The sequence below is a fragment of the Rutidosis leptorrhynchoides genome, chromosome 3 (assembly GCF_046630445.1).
Source record: "Rutidosis leptorrhynchoides isolate AG116_Rl617_1_P2 chromosome 3, CSIRO_AGI_Rlap_v1, whole genome shotgun sequence".
In the NCBI taxonomy this organism is placed as follows: domain Eukaryota; kingdom Viridiplantae; phylum Streptophyta; class Magnoliopsida; order Asterales; family Asteraceae; genus Rutidosis; species Rutidosis leptorrhynchoides.
Window position 1 is genome coordinate 45,982,455 of NC_092335.1, and position 27,576 is coordinate 46,010,030.

Sequence of the window (27,576 nt, forward strand, 5' to 3'; positions counted from 1 at the left end):
CTTTCAACCAGTCCATACCGATTATCACATCAAAACTCCCTAACTCTACTGGTATCAAATCAATCTTAAATGTTTCGCTAACCAGTTTAATTTCTCGATTCCGACATATATTATCTGCTGAAATTAATTTACCATTTGCTAATTCGAGTAAAAATTTACTATCCAAAGGCGTCAATGGACAACTTAATTTAGCACAAAAATCTCTACTCATATAGCTTCTATCCGCACCCGAATCAAATAAAACGTAAGCAGATTTATTGTCAATAAGAAACGTACCCGTAACAAGCTCCGGGTCTTCCTGTACCTCTGCCGCATTAATATTGAAAACTCTTCCGCGGCCTTGTCCATTCGTGTTCTCCTGGTTCGGGCAATTTCTAATAATATGGCCCGGTTTTCCACATTTATAACAAACTACATTGGCATAACTTGCTCCGACACTACTTGCTCCGCCATTACTCGTTCCGACACCATTTGTTCCTTTCGTTCTATTAACCCCTGGTCCGTAGACCTCACACTTCGCCGCGCTATGACCATTTCTTTTACACTTGTTGCAAAATTTGGTGCAGAACCCCGAGTGATACTTTTCACACCTTTGGCATAGCTGCTTCTGATTGTTGTTGTTGTTGCGGTTATTATTGTTGTTGGGATGATTGTTGTAGTTGCTGTTGTTGTTGTTGTTGTTGTTGTTGTTGTTGTTGTTGTTGTTGGGCCGTTTGTTGTAGTTGCGATTGATGTTGCGATTGTTGGGATAATTGTTGCGATTATTGTTGTAATTGCTGTTGTTGTTGTATTGGTGATTCTTATCACCGTTTTCCTCCCACTTTCTTTTGACCTGCTTCACATTGGCCTCTTCAGCAGTCTGTTCTTTAATTCTTTCTTCAATCTGATTCACTAGTTTGTGAGCCATTCTACATGCTTGTTGTATGGAGGCGGGCTCGTGTGAACTTATATCTTCTTGGATTCTTTCCGGTAATCCTTTCACAAACGCGTCGATCTTCTCTTCCTCATCTTCGAATGCTCCCGGACACAATAGGCACAATTCTGTGAATCGTCTTTCGTACGTGGTAATATCAAATCCTTGGGTTCGTAACCCTCTAAGTTCTGTCTTGAGCTTATTGACCTCGGTTCTGGGACGGTACTTCTCGTTCATCAAGTGCTTGAATGCTGACCACGGTAGTGCGTACGCATCGTCTTGTCCCACTTGCTCTAGATAGGTATTCCACCATGTTAACGCATAACCTGTGAAGGTATGCGTAGTGTACTTCACTTTGTCCTCTTCAGTACACTTACTTATGGCAAACACCGATTCGACCTTCTCGGTCCACCGTTTCAATCCGATCGGTCCTTCGGTTCCATCAAATTCCAAAGGTTTGCAGGCAGTGAATTCTTTATAGGTGCATCCTACACGATTTCCTGTACTGCTAGATCCAAGGTTATTGTTGGTATGTAGCGCAGCCTGTACTGCGGCTATGTTTGAAGCTAGAAAAGTACGGAATTCCTCTTCATTCATATTCACGGTGTGTCGAGTAGTCGGTGCCATTTCCTTCAAAATAGTCAAATGGAACAAGTTAATCATACAGAATATTAAGAGTAGTTAATAGTATTTCGTAGCATAATATGAACTCATTTATAAAAGCTTTTTCTTCATATTAGCGTTTTATAAGTTTAAATTCGGGTAGTACCTACCCGTTAAGTTCATACTTAGTAGCTAATATACAATTCAACTACTACAATTCTATATGAAAAACTGATTATAATAATATTTCGCGTTCAAACTTTTATACAATATTTTACAAACTTACAATACCGCTTATTTTACATAAAGCATGAAATATAGCACACAATAACTTTGATACAAGATAGTTGTGAAGATAATTCTAGCTAGTACACAAGTCGTTCAGCAAAGGCAATAAAGTGTAACAACCCAAACCAACCCGCGATTAAACCATGTAAAATTACAACAATAAAAAAAAAAATTGAACTGCCACCTGGCGCGGCGCGCCATATAGGCCGCGCGGCGCGCCAAACCTGACTGTCCGGAAAGTCTTTAAATGCGAAAATGTTTGACTAGTTCCCGACGTATTTAGACAAAACGCTTTTAACCGCATGTTCCATATATAAAAACTAGCACGTTCTATTAATAAAATTATGTTTATGAAGCGGGGCCCACATCGACCCAAATTACCCTTTAAGTATCAAAATACAATTTTCGACCATAAGACTTTTAATACAAACAAAGCCGAGCATGGCGATTGGGGATACGCTACCCAATCCTAATAAATCCAAAAGCAAGCCTTCTACGCAAACTATGCAAGTCCTCTAATCCTCGCGCTTACCCGAGCCACCATCCGCATGCAATCTATAAAAAGAGTCAACAACGAGAGGGTAAGCTAACGCTTAGTGAATGATAATATACTACATACATATATATGTATAAAATGGACACGCCACAAAATAACAATTACCGCATACCGAGGCATCCATATATAAAGCACTACACTAAGCATACCGTACGATCTCTAAGCAATGAGCTAAAGATACAACAACAATATAAGTTCACCAACGACGATGTGAACAACGCCAAATAGCTACACCCGGAGGGTTAGCTACAACACAACAATACATTAATATATAACAATATAAACGAACAAGGTTAACACCTTAACCCAATACCGAGAACCAAGTACCACAATGAAGATTGGCCGAACTACACGAGCCTTAGTAATCCGAAACCACACGAGATTACTATCTTCACAACATCGAGGTTGGCCGAACTACACGAGCCTTAGTAATCCGAAACCACACGAGATTACTACCTCAATAAGATGACCGAACTACACGAGTCACCATGAATCCGAACTACACGAGATTCATTTCCACAATACAATAAGATGACCGAAACCACACGCGTCATCGTGAATCCGAATACACACGCGATTCACTTCTCAATATTATACCCTTCGCCATTGGGGTTATATCAACCACATCACAACCACGTGTGATAATGTACACGCGAACGCGTACTTCGCCAAAGATGGTCAACCAAAACGCACAACCGTGCCATTTGGACTCATACAAAAGTCCATCAAATTCATCTATATGTGAAGTGAGCTCTATAGCCGAGAATCACTTCACCCGACCCGCACCCATCCTACACATACATATGCACATAGGATATTAACACTCACCTTGAAGTCTTGAAGAATGCTTCCAAGTAATCCGCAACTCGCCAATGGAAAGTACCTATTCCATTATCACAATTACAACAATACACTTAGAGTGGATTTACAAATCAACCCAATTCGTCACTTAGTGCAATTTCGACCCAAATGCACTTCCAAGCACAAACCGTGCCCAAAACTAACCAATAATCACTAACACAAGTGAGAATGGTCCTAATACGCCAATTAAACCCGAACTCAAGTGTTAAACACGTGTCATACCCATTTTGACACTTAAACCCTAATTTTGACCCATAAGGTCAAAATCTCACCATTTACAAGTTTTGACACCAAAACACATTTAACTTGGTTTTATACTTCAACTTAATCCATTTCAAGTTTATAAACCTCATTAAATCGCCAAATGGGTCATAATCACCACCAAACCCTAATTTGACCCAAAGTCACAATTAGTCAACTAAATAACCTTAAATGGGTTTCAATACTTCCATAATCACTAACTTAAGTGATTAAACTCAATTTCAAGTCCTAAACATGGCCAATTAGTTCACCAACCCAAAATCCACCAACAATTAACAATAAACCCAATTACTAGCATCACTAAACCCATTTCATCATCTAAAAGGGTTTTTCATCAAACTAACTCAAACCCTAACTTGAATATCAAATCAAATAGATGAAATTCGGAGTTTGAGCTTACCAATACTATCACCGCGTAGCCAAGAACGAGAGGAACAACTTTAGAACCCGAGCTTTTGATCCAAACGGCCTCCTTCTTCTCCAAAACCCCAAATCTCTCTCTAGAATCTCTCTCTCTCTCTCTAGATAGTTGGGAGTGATGGATGGATGTGAAAATGATCCAAAACTGATCCAAACCAGCTAATATGGCTCACAAATTCTGCCCCAAGTGAAATTACCCAAATACCCTTCATTAAAATCAATTAAAACAAAGGATTCTGTCAGCGCCAAATGGCGCGGCGTGCCCCAAACCCGCGCGGCGTGCGACCCTACTGAAACAGTTTCTTTTGCATTTTAACTTATATACAATAAAACCCACACCCTTGAACACCATAATACACAAGTATACAAGATAAATATTCGGGTCTTACATAAAGACACGTAATTCATACGTCCAGAAACAAGTCATGCATTCTGGTTTTACTAAGATTACTTCCCATCCTTGGTCTTGTGGAACATAACCGTTATGGCCGTTGATAAGACAGCGTGTTGTAACGTCGTCAAAGGGACGAGGGTTACGTAATGTCCAACAGTCCCGTAACAATCTAAAAACCTCATTTCTTACCCCAATTACCGACTCCGTCACTTGTGGAAACGTTTTGTTTAATAGTTGTAGCCCGATGTTCTTGTTCTCACTTTGGTGAGAAGCGAACATTACTAATCCGTAAGCATAACATGCTTCTTTATGTTGCATGTTAGCTGCTTTTTCTAAATCACGAAGTCCAATATTCGGATATATTGAGTCAAAATAATTTCTTAACCCGTTGCGTAAAATAGCATTTGGGTTCCCCGCAATATATGCGTCAAAGTAAACACATCGTAACTTATGGGTTTCCCAATGTGATATCCCCCATCTTTCAAACGAAAGTCTCTTATAAACCAAGACATTCTTGGAACGTTCTTCGAATGTCTTACAAACTGATCTCGCCTTAAATAGTTGTGCCGAGGAATTCTGACCGACTCTAGACAAGATTTCATCAATCATGTCTCCGGGTAGGTCTCTTAAAATATTGGGTTGTCTATCCATTTTGTGTTTTTATACTGTAAAATAGATAAGAGTTAGATTCATAAAAAAAAATACTTATTAATACAAGCAATTTTTACATATATCATAAAGCATAAGCACACTATATTACATATATTACACCACACGAATACAACTATCTTATTCCGACTCGCTCATTTCTTCTTGTTCGGTTTTGGTTCGTTTTGCCAAGTTTCTAGGGATATATGATGTTCCCCTAATACGAGCCGTCGTTGTCCACATTGGTTTAGAAAAACCTGGTGGTTTAGAGGTTCCCGGGTCATTGTTACAACTTAAGGACTTCGGGGGTTGACGATACATATAAATTTCATCGGGGTTGGAATTAGATTTCTCTATTTTTATGCCCTTCCCTTATTATTTTCTTTTGCCTTTTTAAATTCAGTTGGGGTAATTTCTATAACATCATCGGAATTCTCGTCGGAATCCGATTCATCGGAGAATTGGTAATCCTCCCAATATTTTGCTTCCTTGGCGGAAACACCATTGACCATAATTAACCTTGGTCGGTTGGTTGAGGATTCTCTTTTACTTAACCGTTTTATTATTTCCCCCACCGGTTCTATTTCTTCTTCCGGTTCCGATTCTTCTTCCGGTTCCGATTCTTCTTCCGGTTCCGACTCTTCTTCCGGTTCCTCTTCGGGAACTTGTGAATCAGTCCACGAATCATTACAATTTACATTTGACTCTTCATTATTATTAGGTGAGTCAATGGGACTTGTTCTAGAGGTAGACATCTATCACATAATATCAAACACGTTAAGAGATTAATATATCACATAATATTCATATGTTAAAAATATATAGTTTCCAACAAAAATGTTAAGCAATCATTTTTAAAGAAAACACGGTCGAAGTCCAGACTCACTAATGCATCCTAACAAACTCGATAAGACACACTAATGCAAATTTTCTGGTTCTCTAAGACCAACGCTCGGATGCCAACTGAAATGTCCCGTTCTTATTGATTAAAAACGTTCCATATTAATTGATTTCGTTGCGAGGTTTTGACCTCTATATGAGACGTTTTTCAAAGACTGCATTCATTTTAAAACAAACCATAACCTTTATTTACGTCTAGTTGGCAAGGCAAGTTGTTTATGTAATATGTGATACTGAAAGGGGCAAAAACTAAATGTATTATGAACATAGTATGTGTTGCATAATTTTGAAAAGATAACTGCGCGTGTTCTGAGTAAAAACAAGGATCAGGTTAGACACTATTATTATCTGCTTGTGAGACGTATGAACAAATTGCTGGGTCCAGAACTTTATCTTGATGCCAAAAATCATAAAGAGACGAATAAATCTCATGAGCTGTCCGAAATCGAGTCAACATTCAGTTTAAGTGCAGTAGACGTATATATGCTGCAATTGGAAGTCCTTTTGTTTTCCACTTAAGGCGTTTGACTTTTCTACATGTTTTGTGAATTACAGACTACTTCTATATGCTACAAGAAGTACTCATAGGTTGTATTATTTTTGAATGTATGGTTGGCTTGCGAATGCACCTCAAGAACCTCAATCAACTGGTGCTGTCCAAAGATTGAATATGAAATGTCCCGTTCTTATTGATTAAAAACGTTCCATATTAATTGATTTCGTTGCGAGGTTTTGACCTCTATATGAGACGTTTTTCAAAGACTGCATTCATTTTAAAACAAACCATAACCTTTATTTCATCAATAAAGGTTTAAAAAGCTTTACGTAGATTATCAAATAATGATAATCTAAAATATCCTGTTTACACACGACCATTACATAATGGTTTACAATACAAATATGTTACAACAAAATAAGTTTCTTGAATGCAGTTTTTACACAATATCATACAAACATGGACTCCAAATCTCGTCCTTATTTAAGTATGCGACAGCGGAAGCTCTTAATAATCACCTGAGAATAAACATGCTTAAAACGTCAACAAAAATGTTGGTGAGTTATTGGTTTAACCTATATATATCAAATCATGATAATAGACCACAAGATTTCATATTTCAATACACATCCCATACATAGAGATAAAAGTCATTCATATGGTGAACACCTGGTAACCGACATTAACAAGATGCATATATAAGAATATCCCCATCATTCCGGGACACCCTTCGGATATGATATAAATTTCGAAGTACTAAAGCATCCGGTACTTTGGATGGGGCTTGTTGGGCCCGATAGATCTATCTTTAGGATTCGCGTCAATTAGGGTGTCTGTTCCCTAATTCTTAGATTACCAGACTTAATAAAAAGGGGCATATTCGATTTCGATAATTCAACCATAGAATGTAGTTTCACGTACTTGTGTCTATTTTGTAAATCATTTATAAAACCTGCATGTATTCTCATCCCAAAAATATTAGATTTTAAAAGTGGGACTATAACTCACTTTCACAGATTTTTACTTCGTCGGGAAGTAAGACTTGGCCACTGGTTGATTCACGAACCTATAACAATATATACATATATATCAAAGTATGTTCAAAATATATTTATAACACTTTTAATATATTTTGATGTTTTAAGTTTATTAAGTCAGCTGTCCTCGTTAGTAACCTACAACTAGTTGTCCACAATTAGATGTACAGAAATAAATCGATAAATATTATCTTGAATCAGTCCACGACCCAGTGTATACGTATCTCAGTATTGATCACAACTCAAACTATATATATTTTGGAATCAACCTCAACCCTGTATAGCTAACTCCAACATTCACATATAGAGTGTCTATGGTTGTTCCGAAATATATATAGATGTGTCGACATGATAGGTCGAAACATTGTATACGTGTCTATGGTATCTCAAGATTACATAATATACAATACAAGTTGATTAAGTTATGGTTGGAATAGATTTGTTACCAATTTTCACGTAGCTAAAATGAGAAAAATTATCCAATCTTGTTTTACCCATAACTTCTTCATTTTAAATCCGTTTTGAGTGAATCAAATTGCTATGGTTTCATATTGAACTCTATTTTATGAATCTAAACAGAAAAAGTATAGGTTTATAGTCGGAAAAATAAGTTACAAGTCGTTTTTGTAAAGGTAGTCATTTCAGTCGAAAGAACGACGTCTTAATGACCATTTTAGAAAACATACTTCCACTTTGAGTTTAACCATAATTTTTGGATATAGTTTCATGTTCATAATAAAAATCATTTTCTCAGAATAACAACTTTTAAATCAAAGTTTATCATAGTTTTTAATTAACTAACCCAAAACAGCCCGCGGTGTTACTACGACGGCGTAAATCCGGTTTTACGGTGTTTTTCGTGTTTCCAGGTTTTAAATCATTAAGTTAGCATATCATATAGATATAGAACATGTGTTTAGTTGATTTTAAAAGTCAAGTTAGAAGGATTAACTTTTGTTTGCGAACAAGTTTAGAATTAACTAAACTATGTTCTAGTGATTACAAGTTTAAACCTTCGAATAAGATAGCTTTATATGTATGAATCGAATGATGTTATGAACATCATTACTACCTTAAGTTCCTTGGATAAACCTACTGGAAAAGAGAAAAATGGATCTAGCTACAACGGATCCTTGGATGGCTCGAAGTTCTTGAAGCAGAATCATGACACGAAAACAAGTTCAAGTAAGATCATCACTTGAAATAAGATTGTTATAGTTATAGAAATTGAACCAAAGTTTGAATATGATTATTACCTTGTATTAGAATGATAACCTACTGTAAGAAACAAAGATTTCTTGAGGTTGGATGATCACCTTACAAGATTGGAAGTGAGCTAGCAAACTTGAAAGTATTCTTGATTTTATGTAACTAGAACTTGTAAAATATATGAAGAACACTTAGAACTTGAAGATAGAACTTGAAGATAGAACTTGAGAGAGATCAATTAGATGAAGAAAATTGAAGAATGAAAGTGTTTGTAGGTGTTTTTGGTCGTTGGTGTATGGATTAGATATAAAGGATATGTAATTTTGTTTTCATGTAAATAAGTCATGAATGATTACTCATATTTTTGTAATTTTATGAGATATTTCATGCTAGTTGCCAAATGATGGTTCCCACATGAGTTAGGTGACTCACATGGGCTGCTAAGAGCTGATCATTGGAGTGTATATACCAATAGTACATACATCTAAAAGCTGTGTATTGTACGAGTACGAATACGGGTGCATACGAGTAGAATTGTTGATGAAACTGAACGAGGATGTAATTGTAAGCATTTTTGTTAAGTAGAAGTATTTTGATAAGTGTCTTGAAGTCTTTCAAAAGTGTATGAATACATATTAAAACACTACATGTATATACATTTTAACTGAGTCGTTAAGTCATCGTTAGTCGTTACATGTAAATGTTGTTTTGAAACCTTTAGGTTAACGATCTTGTTGAATGTTGTTAACCCATTGTTTATTATAACAAATGAGATGTTAAATTATTATATTATCATGATATTATGATATATAATATATCTTAGTATGATGTATATACAGTTAAATGTCGTTACAACGATAATCGTTACATATATGTCTCGTTTCGAAATCATTAAGTTAGTAGTCTTATTTTTACATATGTATTTCATTGTTAATACACTTAATAATATATTTACTTATCATTTAACATAATTAACCAAGTGTATCAATATCTTAATATGATTCATATGTACCTAGTAAGACGTTGTTATAACGATAATCGTTATATATATCGTTTTCGAGTTTCTTAAATTAATAGTCTCATTTTTATGTATATAACTCATTGTTAAAATACCTAATGAGATACATACTTATAATAAAAACATGTTAACTATATATATAACCATATATATGTCATCGTATAGTTTTTACAAGTTTTAACGTTCGTGAATTACCGGTCAACTTGGGTGGTCAATTGTCTATATGAAACATATTTCAATTAATCAAGTCTTAACAAGTTTGATTGCTTAACATGTTGGAAACATTTAATCATGTAAATATCAATCTCAATTAATATATATAAACATGGAAAAGTTCGGGTCACTACAGAATATGGATGGCGTGCAGGTTCGAGATTGCAACCTAACTAAAATATGATGTTCTAACACTCATATGTGAATAGCAGTAGTTAAGTTGGAGGTACCAATTATGGATAGTTTCACGGACATGCGTACAATTACTGAATAACCTTTTCGTGTTAATATAATTCCTAACACCCAAAATCTGACCTTAGCACACCTTTGTACCACTTTTAGAGTAGGCTCCTTTGTACCACCTTTGGATAAATTCAACTGTTGATTCTTTATCTTACGGTTCTGATTTGGTCACTTTAAACATAGTGGATTTTTGTTCGAGGGCGGCCTAATGCAATCAACACCAACGCGTTAAATTTAAAGGATTACTATAAATTCGAAAATCATATGAGGTCCTGCAGTTAAATTTAGTGGTGTCATATACAATTTAAAGAGTATTTTCTACATAAAAATTTTAAACAAGTGGTATCCCGTGAGTAGAGTCGCCACTGCATATATCACTTAGGTGGCAGAGCCAACCATATTTAATATAAATGTTAAGATTATCGTGCTGATAACGTGTTAAGATTTAGTAGTTAATAACTACCTTTAGTGGCTTATGCTCTAATTAAGAACTTGTAATATTATAAGAATGGAGAAATGAAATGCAAACTTGAGAAGTAAATTGAAGAATTGGTGTATCGTATGCTTTCATCTGAATCCGTATTTATACCACAAATTTTATGTACAAACTATGTTCATACGTATTACTCTAGTAGATGAAATAGTTATAGTTATAGACTTATATATAGCAATAAAATTAAGCAGACAATTCCTTAAAAGACTTTTATGTATCATAACAATTATTAAATTTTTTGAAAAAGAAATCAATCAATCAAATCAAACTTAATTTTAATGTAAGGTTAAAACTTACAATCCGAATCCAAATTTTTTGACAAAGAATACGGAGAAGTAAATAGTAATTTCGGTAGCGAGGGAATAAATTTTTTTTTTTCTTTTTTCGGTGTCACCAAATCCCGCCCTGTATATTTTCTTAAACCCTCACTCACTCGATCACTCAAAAAATTAAATTAATTATTTCTTTTCAAAATTAATTTAATCCATCCAGTAATATATAACCATTAATTATGGAAACAGATGAAGAAGAAGATGTTTCAAGAATTATTCTTCCTTTTCAGCTTCAATTTGACAAGCCAGTTGCCTCACAGGTCTCCAAATCTCTACCCTAATTTTGTTTACAATTATTAGTCTATCTATCTATATAAAACCATTATTGTTTGTGAATTGCGTGTGTGTATGTGTGTTTTTATATTCTGCAAATCCAAAAGGAAACTTCAAATCTTCATTGTTAATAAAAACAATATAAGGCTAGTTGTCATGATATACCATTTTTTTATGTTTTATTTTTCCTAATAAAAATAAAAATGTGGTTCAAATTTTCAACTTTAATTAGGTAGTTATTCGTGTGTTGCAGATTGAATGAAGATTATTTGAATTGTTATGTAGCTTATAGTATGATATGATAATTACAGTTGCTCAAAACCACAACATTATGCTTGGGAGTTGTGTGTGAATTTTATTGTGTGTGTTTTTTTTTTTATTTTTTTTTTTAAAGATGTTTGAATATATATAGGACACATCATCAAGAGAGAAAAGATTATAGTAGTAGTCATTGTTTGTTATACAATCTAAATCTAAATCTAAATAAATAAAGTTTAATTTTTGAAGATTAAAATAGCTGAATGGAACCCAGAGAAAGATTTGTTGGCTATGGTTACCGATGATGATTCAAAGATTTTGTTGCATCGGTTTAATTGGCAGAGGCTATGGACTATCTCTCCAGGTTATTTTTTTTTTAACCGCCAGCCATAATCTATCTATATGTTATGTTATTATTCTCATTCTTAGCATCATTAATTATCGAATCATTGTATGTGTTTGTGATAGTTTTGCAATTTGAGGTGTAGCTCGATCAAATTAGAATGTTATCCTACATTGATTTGTGTAGAAAGTCGGACCTAGCACGTAGAGTTTGAGGAATGCCATTGGCTATTATGATCATTTTGGATAGTTGACTACATATACAACATATTTTTATATTTTTATATTTCATTTGAAAAGAGATTCTTTTTATATATCTAACTAAAGAAAGTTGTTCAGTTGTTAACTTTATTCAGAGTTGATTTTATAGGAAGGTGCATAACATCTTTATGTTGGCGTCCGGATGGTAAAGCAATAGCTGTTGGGCTTCAAGATGGGACTATTTCATTACATGATGTTGAAGTGAGTTATATGTACCATAACCAAATTTGTTAACCCCAAAAACTTGACAGGATATAATAAATTTATAGGACTCTGTATCCGTTTAATGATATATTAGTTACTTCAACCATAAAATTAGTTATTTTAAATAAAATTATTTAGTTATCTTAAATCTCAACTCCAATTGTGACAAATGCAGAATGGGAAGCTACTACGAAGCATGAAAACACACGTGGTTGCTGTTGTATGCCTCAATTGGGAGGATGATGGAGGCCGAGATATTTCTGTACAGTTCCACAAACATTTGTATTTTTTCAATTGATTATATGTTTTTGTTTTTCCTTATTCTAATGCTAAATGGCTGAAGACATAAATAAATAATGTGTAGCATTTTTTTTTACTTGACCTGTTCAGGATGAAAACTTTCACATCTCAAAATATGAAGATCGAACGTCTCGTTTTTTTCCTCCAGCCCCAAGAGCACCTCGGGCACCTGGAGTTGTGCCTGGAGAGACTGGTTTCATGGATGAAAATGAAAATTTATCGCTAGAATTATCAAATTCTTCGTATCAGCGTTTTAATATCTTGTGTGGTGCTGATAAAGACGGAGTCATAAGCTTTAGTATATTTGGAATATTTCCAATTGGAAAAATTGTAAGCTTGTTTTCAAACCATATTTCTCCATTTTTCATTTCTAAGATGAAAATATATATATGATTATCCTGATTTTTTGTTCTTCTTATATGATATTTTTTGGTAAAATTGCAGGATATACATGACGTTATTGTTAAGTGTCCACTTGTAAACAAGGATGGTGATTGTAAACTGTTGAATGCTTCAATATGCAAGGTATGACTTTAACTAAAGATAGAACAATTGGTGGGTTGGGTAACGGGTCATAATAAATTTGGGTTAAGATGGGTAATTTAAGTTTCTAATTGGTTTGGTTAACGTTGACCCCAAAACTTTTTACTTTTTTTTTTTATTTTTTTTTATTTTTCAGATATAATCTCCTTTAGTAATAGATAGTTTGTCAAACGTTACTCTTCAATTAGAATAACAATGTAAATTTTTGAATAAAACGAGCAAGAAGGTTTTATGCTTTTGTGATTTGTGATACACACTTTGGGCAGCTAATAAACCCAAATGACCTGTTGGCTGTTTGATTTGTTTTACGTGTCTGAGCCCTTAGATATTAAAAATATAACTCGAATATAGCCACATATAACTATGTATGTAAATATGTAATGGGTTGAAAATGTATCTCTAACATTAATCTCACATATAACTTTCGTTTTGGTTTTACTCGGAGATAGTATCTATTCTAATTGAATTTTATATGAATTAAACTTAATCTATAAAGTGAAACTTAAGTTGTTATACGATCAGTATTAGTACAAACTAGTTTATTGAATTGTGTATAGGTGGCGTTGTCGAAAGATTTGTGTCATTTGACAGTATTATGTTGTGGCGAGCTTCAAGGTCCCGAGCATGAGTTGCATGGTTTCCATCTCTTAAGACTCGATACTTCGATATTCTATAAAAGGTAACTTTTAAGGTTACGATAGAAGTTAGCTGCTCCCTTTGTTCACTGAAAAGTGCAGAAATTTGCAATTTTAGGTTTCTTTATTAGCTCATTATCATCATTATATGTTAATATGTTATGTTGTATTTCATGTTTCTTAAGTTCTTTATATTATTTTGGGCATTAAAGATATATAATCAAATGTTCAGGAGAAATGAGCTTCACCAAATTGCTCAGCAAGCTTCAAACATCGAGGATTTGATCGAAGTCATCCGTTCGTCACTATCTGTAATGACTAAGCAATGGTCTGATGCAATGCACACATTTCATGACAAATTTGATTCTCTCACTAGTCTAATTCATGATCATGGTAGCCATTAAAAACTTGAAAGTTGAATCATTTTGTTATCTTCTTGTTATGATTGTTGTTGGCTTTATTCGTTCTTGTAAAAAAATTAGGATTGGACTCGACCCCACAAGAGGAATTTCTTAGTCTTTTAGGTGGTGCCCGCACGACTCCAGCTGTTCATCAATTTTTAGTGAATTCTCTTGGTGAAGTGGTATTTTAATCGTTAATTGTAACTTTGGGTGAAAGTTTTTTTTGATGAAGAAGGGTATTTATTACTTATTAATGAGTAATGAACAGGGTCTCAAACGGATAACAAAGTCGGTTTCTGGAGCTGGTAAAGAGGTTCAGGTTATCGTTCTTGAACATTTACAGGTAGAATACCATTGATCAAGTGTATAATCTGGAAATTGTGGAGGTTGAGGATGAGCGGGTTGGTCAATTTGGGTAACGGGTCAAAATAAGTTGCAAATTTTTTTGGTTAAATCTACTGTTTTTCGTAGTAAATTTACAAGCTTTTATAACTATAAATAAAAGTATTACTACGAGTCTACGATTCTTCTGGTCATTTTGTATTCCAATTGTTTAAGACTAAACAAAATTGCTCTGTTCATGAGCAAATGGGTTGAAATTGGCACCTCTAGAAAACCTGTTTAGTTATAAAGAAGAATTGTTTGGTGTTCAGCCTGCTGCAGAGATGATTGGATTCAGATTAGGTGAACTGAGAGGACTTTCAAAGTGGCGTTCACGTTATGCAGGTGTTGGTTTGGATGAAACTTTAATCGATAATGCCACTGAGAAGGCCAGTATGCTGCTCATTCAGGTTGAACGCTTTATGAGTGTTTTGTCATCTTCCATTCAACAGGTAATATTCCTTTTCATATAAGTGTACACCTTTTTTTTTCTTCTTTTTTTTATTGTAATCTCACAATATACTCGATGTAATTTTTTTACATATAGTTTACCACTATACTGCAAAACGACTGTGTGTGTGTGTGTGTGTTTACCTCAGAAGATTCTCTCTCTTTTTTTTTATATTTTATTTTATAATGAAGGACATGTTGGGCATCTTATGAAAAATTTGTAGGCTTTGCCTACAACATCATAATGGGTTATAGAACTTGTAGGTTGTAATAGTTTTTTTTTTTGTTTTTTTTCTTTTTTATTTGCAGTTTTCAAACTTCTTTATTTGGCTTCAAAAATGTGTGAGAATGCTAATGTCAGAACCAAATGATCAGAACCAGCTTCTTTCATTTAATAGGTTTGTTTTTGCTATCAACCATTCAACCCTCCTTTATATCATATCTAAAGTTTTTGAAATATTAGGACACGTAAATCGGGTTGTGTTTTGGCAGTGAATTGGTTATTTTATTCTTGAAGTATCTATATGATGAAGATCCTGTACGGCGGTTGCTCGAATCAACTGAAGTTGATAATAGTATTGAAGTTGACTTGTAAGTAACCAAATCTTACAATTTTTATAAATAGAACTTGCTTGAATTTTGTTGCTCAAGTTTATATTTTAGCTTAGAACATGTTTGAGTTCTTAAGGTTTGAATATATATGCTATAATATCTACATTATAACTAATGGAACAATCTTTTATGCTTCTTGAGGCACGCAATGGAAAGAGTACAAGAATTGGCTCAATTTGGGGGTTTCAGCGATGTTGATTTTCTACGAAGAACATTAATGAAAGAGTTCCAGCAAATGGAGTCTTGGTATGATTTCTATTCTATTCTCAACTTTAAAATGAGTTATAACGGTTGACCGACCAACGTTGACTTTTAAATATAAAATATATATTGAAAATAAGTATTTTAAATATAAATGGTTTACATAAAAGATGATTTTTTTTTTTTTTTTTTATAATGTTTTCAATATAATTATAGAGGTACAGGTTGTCCTTTAAAAGTCAAACAAACTCATTATTTTATTGCTAACTGTATCACAAAATCAATATTAAGATGACATAAAATTTCAAAATTTTATAATGAAATGCTAATAAAGGGTATGATGTAATTTCTACAGTTTCAAGGAGGCCTTCCAGATGCCTTTTACCGCAATATCTAAAAAGATACTCTGCCAAAACTTGTTTCCACTCAAATCTTTGCCAAAATCTGCATTGTCTACTGTTCCAACGTCCATATCATATTATTATATGGTATGTTTTTGCTTCTTCCAAGATATCAACGGACGATTATGTTTTTGAAAAGCATCCATACATACAAATAATATTAATATGCTATTTGATTTTATTCAGGAAGCGTCACAAGACAACTGTTCAGTGCACGTGAAACAAAATAGTTGTGTTAATTATGTATCGTTCAGATTACCGGATGAGCGTTCCTCGAACCTTGCAAATTGTGTAGTTGTTACGAGGTGTATAATGAATGCGTTAGAAGCTGTATTGTTGCGCGTTCCTGATGGCTATCATTGTGTTGATTTGTCTCTTTATAAGGTATTTATTTACATGCCTTTTATCTCAAAGTAGCTTAATATTCATACACGTTATTGACTTGTACAAAGTCACTGTTGTAAAAGTCGGCCAACGAACTGGTTTGGGGACTATCCCATTCTGACCCGCCCAAAAGCGCCTTAAAAGTCGGTCAAAACTAAAAAGTCGGGTCAAAGTTGGGCTGCGCCAATTCGGGCTGAGTTAGGTCGAGTCGGGTTTGAGCCGGTCAAAGTTTATAATTTTAAATGTTAGATTTTGTTCGGTATATACATGTTTGAAATAATTATTTTTAACATGTATATGTTTAATTTATTTATTACTAACACGTACCCGACTCAACCGACTCGTCCCTTTAAGGTTCCGACCCGGCTTGTCCTGATTTGCGACTTTTACAACCTTGCTTGTAGTCAAATGTCTAAATTACACCCTTTACATTTCAAAAACTTTTGTTCCCACCAAGATCCAATCTCACCTCTAATAATTGTCAAATAATAATTCACAAAGTGTGCTTTATATATACGTTTGCAAATCGATGTCCACATGTAGTTGAAACGTATATTAAAAAATATGAATATATCTATACGGTTGATTCACACAACGCGTCAAGCAACACCAAAAGAAAGAATGCTAGTTCTTTAAAGCTGAAACAATGTCAAGAGCTTTTAAGTTGTCGTTATTTTGGGAAATGGGATTAGTTTGTTTAACTCTTTGTTGATAATAGGAATGTCAACTTGTTCTATTATTAAATCGGCCGGCATCCACTTCCAAAAGATCGGAGAAGGATTGTATGATGATTGTGCAAGCTGATGATCTTCCATTTGTATGCATCCCTACTTCAAGTGTATTAAGCCCTTGGAAATTGCATGAACTTAAGGTATGTATCACTATTCTAAAACACTAGTATCCTTTTTTTGACATTTTGTTTGTGTGGGTCCCACTTAGAATAAACTAATCTCAGTTAGTTTGATGATGGTGATTTCTTGAATATTAATCTTGATATTGTTGTGTTGGTGCCAGGACTCTGTTTTGCATTTGGAAATGGATAGTTTTAAAGTACGAGGAATCCCTCATAACGTGATGGCGCCTCTAGCAGTTAGCGGTTAGTACTTCTTTAATTAATAAAATCATTACTACTAGATAATATTTATATTTATATATTTATATAATGAAAAATTACATTTAAATAAATATAAAGATGAATGAAAACTACTCCATAGAGAGTCCATACTTGCTTTGAGAATGTCTCATCTTGAACACAATGCTATATACCCAATATATTATATTATATTTCTCTGTCTGTTCTTTTAAATTTTATTTTATTTTTAATATTGTGTCTTAGAAACTCAAATTTAAATGTACAAACCACGCACACTATAGACAGATTGTCCCATGTGAGTGGGACCCACATCATCACATACAGTATCTGTTGTTGTCTCAAGTTGATTAGTATTATATTTCTATGGTATCATGATCTGAATTTCAGCGTCTAGAGGGGTTGCATGTGTGTTCGCAACTAGAAAGCGTGCTCTGGTCTACATTTTAGATGAAGATGAAGATGAAGAGGAAATGTCAGATGCAGATTAGCTACCTACCTAGCACCTATGTTGCTATTTTCTAGATAATTTTAATATTCATTGCACATTGGTGCATCATTTCTCTTTTTTAAAATTTTAATCAAGTTATAGTGGAACTAGTGGTTGGTACTTGGTATTAGTATAGACAACCTTTTGATATCGTATATTACCAAAGGATGATTCATACATCACTCAATTTATCTATAGATCACTAAATAAATACTCTCTCTATCCCAATTAAATAGTCCCAGAAGTGACTGTCGAATGTATTTTTTTTTTGTTTACTTTTTTGATTTACTTCTTACATTTTATTTATATTTTTATCTTACTTAAATAAAGTAAGGGTATTAATGTAACGTACTCTAACAATTTACTTATTGTTATGATGTTCAAAGTCAAAGAAAGTGTCCGACAATTTTATTTCACAATATTCCTTACCTATTTATATTTTGAATATAAGGATATTGTACAGTATATTATGTTCTATAAATAGGACCGAAGAATAAAAGCCAGACACACCATTTTTTTGATATACTAAATAAACAATTGTTACTCTCTTCTTCACTCTTCTTTATTATTAGTAATCTGTTGTCAAGAACCAGGCCACTAAAGGTAGTTATAAACACTAAAATTATAACACGTTATCAGCACGAAGTGCTCCGTATAATCAAGGTTTATCTAAGCAAGCACAAGTCACTAATCAAGGTAAGAAATTCTTTAACGATATCTTCTATTATTTATTAGTAAGGTAAATATTATCATCATCATAAGTAAAATTATATTTATGTAATCTAACTTTTATTAACTTCACTAACATTTATATTTATGTTATTTAAGTTATATATGGTCGGTTATACCGCCTGAATTATATTTCTGTATTCTAACTTTTATTAACTTCACTAACATTTATATTTATGTTATTTAAGTTATATATGGTCGGTTATACCGCCTGAATTATATTTATGTAATCTAACTTTTATTAACTTCACTAATATTTATATTTATGTTATTAACTTCACTAACATTTATATTTATGTTATTTAAGTTATATATGGTCGGTTATACCGCATGAATTATATTTCTATAATCTAACTCTTATTAACTTCATTAACATTTATATTTATGTTATCTAACATTTATGATTACTTATGCAATTAATCATTATTTATTTCATGCATACTAATGTTTATTCTTAAAATTTATTATTTATGCATAATATGTTTATTCTCTAAATCTTCGTATTTATACTAAACTAGTTTATAACCCGCGATTTCGCGGGTTTTTAAAATAAGAAATTATGAAAATTATTTTTAGAGATATCACATCATTTTGTTTAGTTGATACTTGCCTTTGATCTCTTTATTTGGTTAACTAAACTCAGATGACTAAAAGTATAGCAAAATAACTTATGACTGAAAGAGTGCTAAAACTATCAATAAGAACTTTCATAAAGGACCAAAATAATGTTTTTATATTAGTCACCAATATTTAGCACTCATAAAAAACCAGAGCTATATGGTGATAGTGAGTAGAAAGTAAACACAATAGTAATATGAAATAGTATATGTCAAATTATTATATCTACAAAATTTGCAATTGTGGACGACATACGCTTAGTGTTTAATGAGCTTCCAGAGGCATCCAAACCCGAGGTCTCAAGTTGATCGTGTATGTTCTCCTAGCCAGTGGCGGAAGATAAGGTATTACAAAGGGGGTGTCCGCCCCACCTGGATTTAATGGAAAATTTTTTTTTACCAAAAAATAAGTTTTTTTTTTTTTTTTTTAGTGTTTGACCCTACTGACAATGAAAAATTTATTAAATTTTTAGACTCGCCCCCTCCGTAGTCGGGTTCAAGTTCCGCCACTGCTCTAGCCAGATGCCCCTCTTGTGACACACTGAATGCAGCCAAACCTGGCCCTTACCAACAAATCACCTCATTAAGTGTAGCCCAAACCATTGAATAACTCTTGTCAAAAAGTAGTAACACCTTTCAAGTCATCAAGATACAAGTCAAATATTGAGGCAAATAGCTAACTTGTTCAATTATAGTATTTCTCAAGGTAAAAAAGAATGGTGATTTATTAGCATAGTTAAACACAGATTGTTATAAAAATGGATTGTTTGACTATAAAAGTAAAAAAAAACAAACCAATTTTGACTTTTGTCACTTTTGAATTATAACTCACGGATTCATGATACTATACTGAAACATACTAAATTGCATATAATATCTTAATTGAAGAAGCAAGAGCATATCTTGTGTTTGGTAATGATTACAGATAAAGAAACCTTAACACCTGTACAACATATGTAATACATGTAAGCATTCAATGGCAACTACAATCAAGCTCACAATAGGTTTGAACTAATATGTGTCATGTAGGTGGTTTAGATTTTCATACCTTATCCATTAAAACACAACAATTCATTCGTTGACTTGATCCGAAATTTATTATATCCAGCATAATCATAATGAGAACTACAATCACAATGCAATAAAATAAGCTTCGGTAAGAGATAGTTGAGACCACCTGAATACTTTATATATTCATTAAATTGATTTTATATTACCTCTTTGAGATACAAACAAAGATTAGCCAATATATTGAGTTGCAAAATAAAATCATACAAAAGAGTTAAAACTTACCGAATATTGAGGCAAAGATCTACATGGTTAATCAATGAGACAAATCCCTGAAATTTGTACCACGGTAATTGTTGAAAATAAGTTAATTGTATACAGTTCAAAAATTCCAACATGATATAATAGATGCATACTAAAAGAGAAGGTAATTTACTATGAAAATTACATAACTTGCACCAGAACTAACTAATATTGACAAAATCTTATGGCAATATCACGGTCTCTGTAACGTAACATGTTTATGTAATTAATGCAATGACCAAGGCCAAAAGCATAGAATCAAGTTGGTTATAATGTGTTCTACAATGTATTATTTGGTCAGGAATTACATAACATTAAGAATACAGGTTCAAAATGGGTCAAGATTCGAAATGGGTTATTTTTACTTCTTTCATGTAACGTAATCACACAAAAAGAGATTAACTTTATAGGTTACCGTACATAAATAAGCCTCCCCAAATCATAAAGGGTCGGAGAGCATACAGAGTTAAACGGTTGCAATGTCATTTGAGAACAGACCTCATCGGTATCTACACCTTCCTGATAAAAGAATTATTCACAACAGGAAGATGATGAATAGAAAGTAACTAAACATAAAAACGAACAGAGAATGTCATTATAGGTGGTTACATGCATATTGAGATTGTAGAAAACAAATGAATTGTGGAGGTAAGCTCGAGTAATTAAGAGTATAAGCATCATTTTATTTGTTTGTTGATGCCGCAACCTGTATTTGACAAAATTATTGAGTATAAAAGTGCATATGATAAAAGGCGCATATGATGAAAAGCTCAGCGCATATGATTAAAATCGCATATGATGAAAAATGCATATGATGAAAAGCGCAGCGCATATGATTAAAAGCGCATATGGTGAAAAGGATATATGATGAAAAGCGTATATGGTGATTAATGAAAAAGCACATATGGTGATTAATGAAAAGCACATATGGTGATTAATGAAAAGCACATATGGTGATTAATGAAAAGAATATTGAGAAAGAATCACCAATATTTCTTGAAAGAATTCAAGGTTATATATATGGACCAATTCATCCATCATGTGGACCATTTTGATATTTCATGGTTCTAATAGAAGCATCTAGCGGATGGTCTCATGTTTGTGTGTTATCAAGCCGTAATATGGCATTTGCAAAGTTTCTTGGTCAAATTATTAAATTGAGGGCACACTTCCCTGATTATACCATTAAAAGGGTGAGATTGAATAATGCTGGTAAGTTTACATCTCAAGCATTTAATGATTTTTGCATGTCTATTGGGATTGTTGTTGAACATCCTGTTACCCATGTGCATACACAAAATGGTTTAGCCGAATCACTAATCAAACGATTACAGTTAATAGCTAGACCATTGATAATGAGAACAAAACTCCCGGTATTTATATGAGGACATATAAATTTACATGATGCGACATTAATTTGCATTAAACCAAGAGTAAGTCATAAATATTCTCCATTACCAACTTAATTTTGGTCGAGAGCCAAATATTTTTCATCTTAGAACATTTGGTTGTGCATTGTATTTTTAATTGCACCACCACAACAAATGGTTCTTAAAAGAAGGATGGAAATATATGTTGGATATGAAACATCTTCAATCATAAGATATATTGAATCCATGGGGTGATGTTTTTACAGCACGTTCTGCTGATTGTATTTTTAATGAAAAATTGGTCCCTAGATTAGGGGGAGAAATGAAAAAATAAATAAAATGATGCTTCATGATGTGAACATCAATTAAGGTATATTGAACTCGCACAAAAGAATGTGAAATGAAAAGGTTCAAAAATAATGCATATGCAAGAACTTGCAAATCAATTACTTTATGCATTTAAAGATACAAAAAGAGTGACTAAATCATATATAATAGCATGAAATGTTTCAGCTAGAATTGAAATTCCAAAAGCTGGCAATAATATCACTCATTAGTCTTTGCCACGTCTGAAACGTGAAAGACCAACTGGTTCCAAAGATAAAAATCCTCGAAAAAAATCAGCTGATAATGAGGTAAAAGAAAGTGTTCAAGAAGAACCACAAATCAATATTCCTTCTGCAGAGGATATTGATAATAAATATAGAAATTGCAATAAGTTATGCAATATTTTGGAACCGAAACGGAATGACAAATATTGATGAGAATTTTTCATATAATGACATCATGAATAAAGATGATGAGCTGGAACCAAAATCTGTCATTGAATATCAAAATAGACATGATTGAGCTAAATGGAAAGGAGCAATACGAGTTGAGTTAGAATCGCTCAATAAAAGAAAAATTTTCGGATCAATCGTTATCACTTTTAAAGATATGAAACGTATGGGATACAAATGAATTTTTATCCGAAAAAGAAATATGCAAATGAAGTTACAAGGCAAAACTAGACTTGTAACTCAAGATTTCCCACAAAGACCATAAATGGATTATGAGGAAAACTTATCCTCCTGTAATGGATACAATTACTTATTAGATACTTAATCAACTTAGTAGTTACTTAAATGCAACTCATGGATGTTGTTACTACTTATCTATTTGGATCACTTGATAGTGATATATATGAATATACCTGAAGGGGGTTTAAGGTATCATAAGCATCTAATGCAAAACCTAAGGGAATATATTCCATTAAATCACAAAGATTTTTATATGGGTTTATACAAGTACTTGATAAGAAAAGGATATACAAATAATCTTATTTGAACGTGTGTTCTTATTAAGAAAACAATGTCCGGATATGTGATTGTAAGTTGTTTATATCAATTATCTTAAATAAAGAAATCTATGAAGCCATTCAACTTCTAAAGAAAGATTTTTGAAATGAAAAAATCAAGTATTACGTTGATTTACATATTGAGCATATGACTAATGACTTACTTATACATCAAACAACTTATACCGAAAAGATTTTTAAAACATTTTAAAATGGACAAGACAAAAACCATTAAGTACTCATATGGTTGTTAGATCTCAACATTGATACTGATCCATTTCATCCTCTAGAAGATCATGAAGATCTTCTTGGTTCAGAAGTTCCATATTTTTAGTGCAATTGAGGCTCTTATGTATCTTACAAATTATACAAGACCTGACATTTCTTTTGCAGTTAATTTGTTGACAAGGTTCAGCTCAGCCCCTACCAAAAGATATTGGAATGGGATCAAACACATATTTTGATATCTTCAAGGAACTACTGATTTAGGATTATTTTATTCTAACGAATCAAAACAAGATTTGGTTGGTTATGCAGATGCAGGTTATTTATCTGATCTACATAAAGCTAAATCTCAAAATGAATATGTATTCCTAAATGGAGGTACTGCAATATCATGACGATCTCAAAAACAAACACTAGTCGCAACATCATCAAATCATGCCGAAGTGATTGAATTACATGAAGCTACTCGAGAATGTTTTTGGTTGAGATCAATGACACAACTCATAACTGATTCTTGTGGACTAGAACGCGATAAAATTCCAACAACTATCTATGAAGACAATGCAGCTTGCATAGCACAGATGAAAGAAGGGTATATCAAAAGTGATCGAACAAAATATATACCTCCCAGATTTTTTTCATATACTCAAAATCTCATTAAGGACAACCAGATTGAAATGAGATATGTTCAATCTAGCAACAACTCTGCTGATCTTTTCACCAAAGCACTTCCAACTGCTATTTTCAGAAAACACGTTCACAATATTGGTATGAGGCATGCTCAAAAGATGTAACAGCTGTGGCGATGTCTACTTGAGGGGGAGTCAATTCTATGCTACACTCTTTTTCCCTTAACTAAAGTTTTTTTCCATTGGGTTTTCTTTAGTAAGGTTTTTAACGAGGTGGTAATAGTTGCTCTCAAATAAAATTGTCATTCAAGGGGGAGTGTTATGATGTTCAAAGTCAAAGAAAGTGTCCGACAATTTTATTTCACAATATTCCTTACCTATTTATATTTTGAATATAAGGATATTGTACAGTATATTATGTTCTATAAATAGGACCGAAGAATAAAAGCCAGACACACCATTTTTTTTTATATACTAAATAAACAATTGTTACTCTCTTCTTCACTCTTCTTTATTATTAGTAATCTGTTGTCAAGAACCAGGCCACTAAAGGTAGTTATAAACACTAAAATTATAACACTTATATCTATTATTTGTGGAGGTAAACTATCAATTTGAGATGAAAAAAAGAAGAAGGAAAGATGGACTTTTAATATAGGAGGGAGGATTATGTTTTATGATGTTGTGTAAAACTCTTATTAGTAGTGTATTTGTAGAATATAAAGCTCTAAAACTTATAATGATTTGAGAGATCAAAATATGGCGAGTATGGTTTCATTCTTTTTCCACTAAATGGAGAAACAAAGAATGACTGAACATGAACATATTAGTAAAGATAACGCATATCACTACTAGAAAAACAATTTTTCCGGACAACACTTTTCTGGACGACATATGTCGTCAGCGAAAAGCCACTAATCGACAAAAAATTCTGCTTTTCTGTCCACTTTTTTCTGAATTATTGACCGATTTTTCCGGACGACCCCATTTCGTCCGTAAAGATAATAATAAATTATGTTCGGACTTTCCTAGCAAAAATTGGCTCCAAAAAGTGTAAAGTTTCGCACGAATTTTTTATTCCTGGACGATATGTCGTCTGGAAAATTGACTCTTCAGGGACGATGTGTCGTCCGGGAAGACCTTCCGGGACGACGAGTCGTCCGGAAGAATTTCATTCTTTTTACACTAAATGGAGAAACAAAGAATGACTGAATACATGAATACAGTGCATGAACATATTAGTAAAGATAACGCACATCACTACTAGAAAAACAATTTCCGGACAACACTTTTCTGGACGACATATGTCGTCAGCGAAAAGCCACTAATCGACAAAAAATTCTGCTTTTCTGTCCACTTTTTTCTGAATTGTTGACCGATTTTTCCGGACGACCCCATGTCGTCCGTAAAGATAATAATAAATTATGTTCGGACTTTCCTGGCAAAAATTGGCTCCAAAAAGTGTAAAGTTTTGCACGTTTTTTATTCCTGGACGATATGTCGTCTAGAAAATTGACTCTTCAGGGACGATGTGTCGTCCGGGAAGACCTTCTGGGACGACGAGTCGTCCGGAAGAATCGTCCTGAAGAATCGTCCAGAAAAACAGATTTTTCAGTAGTGTATGAAAATCAAAGGCAACTATTATTAGCAATTGTATCTGTATCATATCATACAACAAAAAGTTGTCGCATCTTAACCAATACAACACAATAAAAACTACAAACGTGATATAACAACAAAATCAATAACAAACTATATTACTCAAATCCAATTCCCTTTTGTTACACGGCTTCTATTCCAGCTCAGCTTTTTCTGGGCTTCAGGGAGCGCATTTTCTGCCCCTTCAAACCAACTGAAAAACTGCCGTTTTGCCATTTGAAAACGGGTGCAAATAAAGTTATATCACATATAACTTCAAATCTTTCATATTTATATCACTAAGTATTAAGAAGTTGCCCTGTTTCAAGTTTGTACTACTATAACTATTATTCGATTCTCACTGATCGTTTATCGTTAATATGCATCCATAATAGTGAAGTGGATCAGATGCATATCTATAATTGTCATACCTATCCACTACTCATTGGGGTACGAAATGACCTAGGTACGTGTGATTCAAATTTGGGCTAAGTTACCAATAATACGGAGTACTTAAATTCTAAAGCTAGCCAGTAGCCTTATCTTAGTAAAAATTTTTGTTTTATACTTTATATATATATATATATATATATATATATATATATATATATATATATATATATATATATATATATATATATATATATATATATATATATACTCGTATAATACATACTCACGTAAAAGTAATTATTGAGTTAAATAGCTAGATAGTTACAGATACAATATGACTAATAATTAGTCATATAAATTTATACATATTTTGCACTCTATATTCGGTCAAAAATGGCTGAGATAAGAAATATAAGTACTCATTCTATAATCGTACCTCTACCTCTACAAGGTCACATAACCCCTTATGTTATTCTTTGCCATCGATTGAATCTCACATTTCACAACGCTTTAAAAAAATTATGATCTGTAAAATGACTTTTTAAAAAAGTTGTGACCAGCAAGTATTTGTCATGTGAGAGCCATTGACCTCATCACGATGACATGGTTATCACCTCATCAGATTTGATGGGGTGTTGTCTTAATTAGTGAATGATGATATAATTGCTACATGAAAAATATTCCTTCAATTTCAAGTTTTTATAAAAATGATCATATATCATATATATATATACATTCATTAAATAGAAATTGAATTTTTTTTATGAGCTATAGTAAAAGTGATACTCTTATTTATATTAGTACCTTTTTTTGAACTATTTGTCGACATTTTATATAAAACCAATTTATGAGTCCCTTTCATGTTTTCTGGCTCATGTGAACCAAGTTGTACATGGGGAAATTTCCGTCGATCACATCTCAAAGAAGTACAAGTTGGTCAAAATTTCATTTTCAACCGAACCTGCTTTGGTATTAAAATATTATTATCACTTGGATTTGCTCAAGAAATATGGACACTATAATCCTCTACTAGGTAAATATATTCCTTCCATTTCCCTCTTATATATCTTTATTATTACTTATTTATTTATTATTTTAATACTGAAGGATGTTTTAAAAAACTAAATACTTGTTGATACTTAGGCTGTTAAGTTAAACGGGTTGGGTTCTACTAAAAAAAAAGGTACTAGAAGGCTTTCTCTATTCACGCAGTCCAG

The 27,576-nt window shown here is 33.0% G+C and overlaps 1 pseudogene; it reads left to right on the top strand.

Moving 5' to 3' along the window:
- The first annotated feature begins 11,026 nt into the window (after nt 1-11,026).
- Nucleotides 11,027-18,271, top strand: LOC139896050 (anaphase-promoting complex subunit 4-like; annotated as a pseudogene).
- Nucleotides 18,272-27,576: the final 9,305 nt, after the last annotated feature.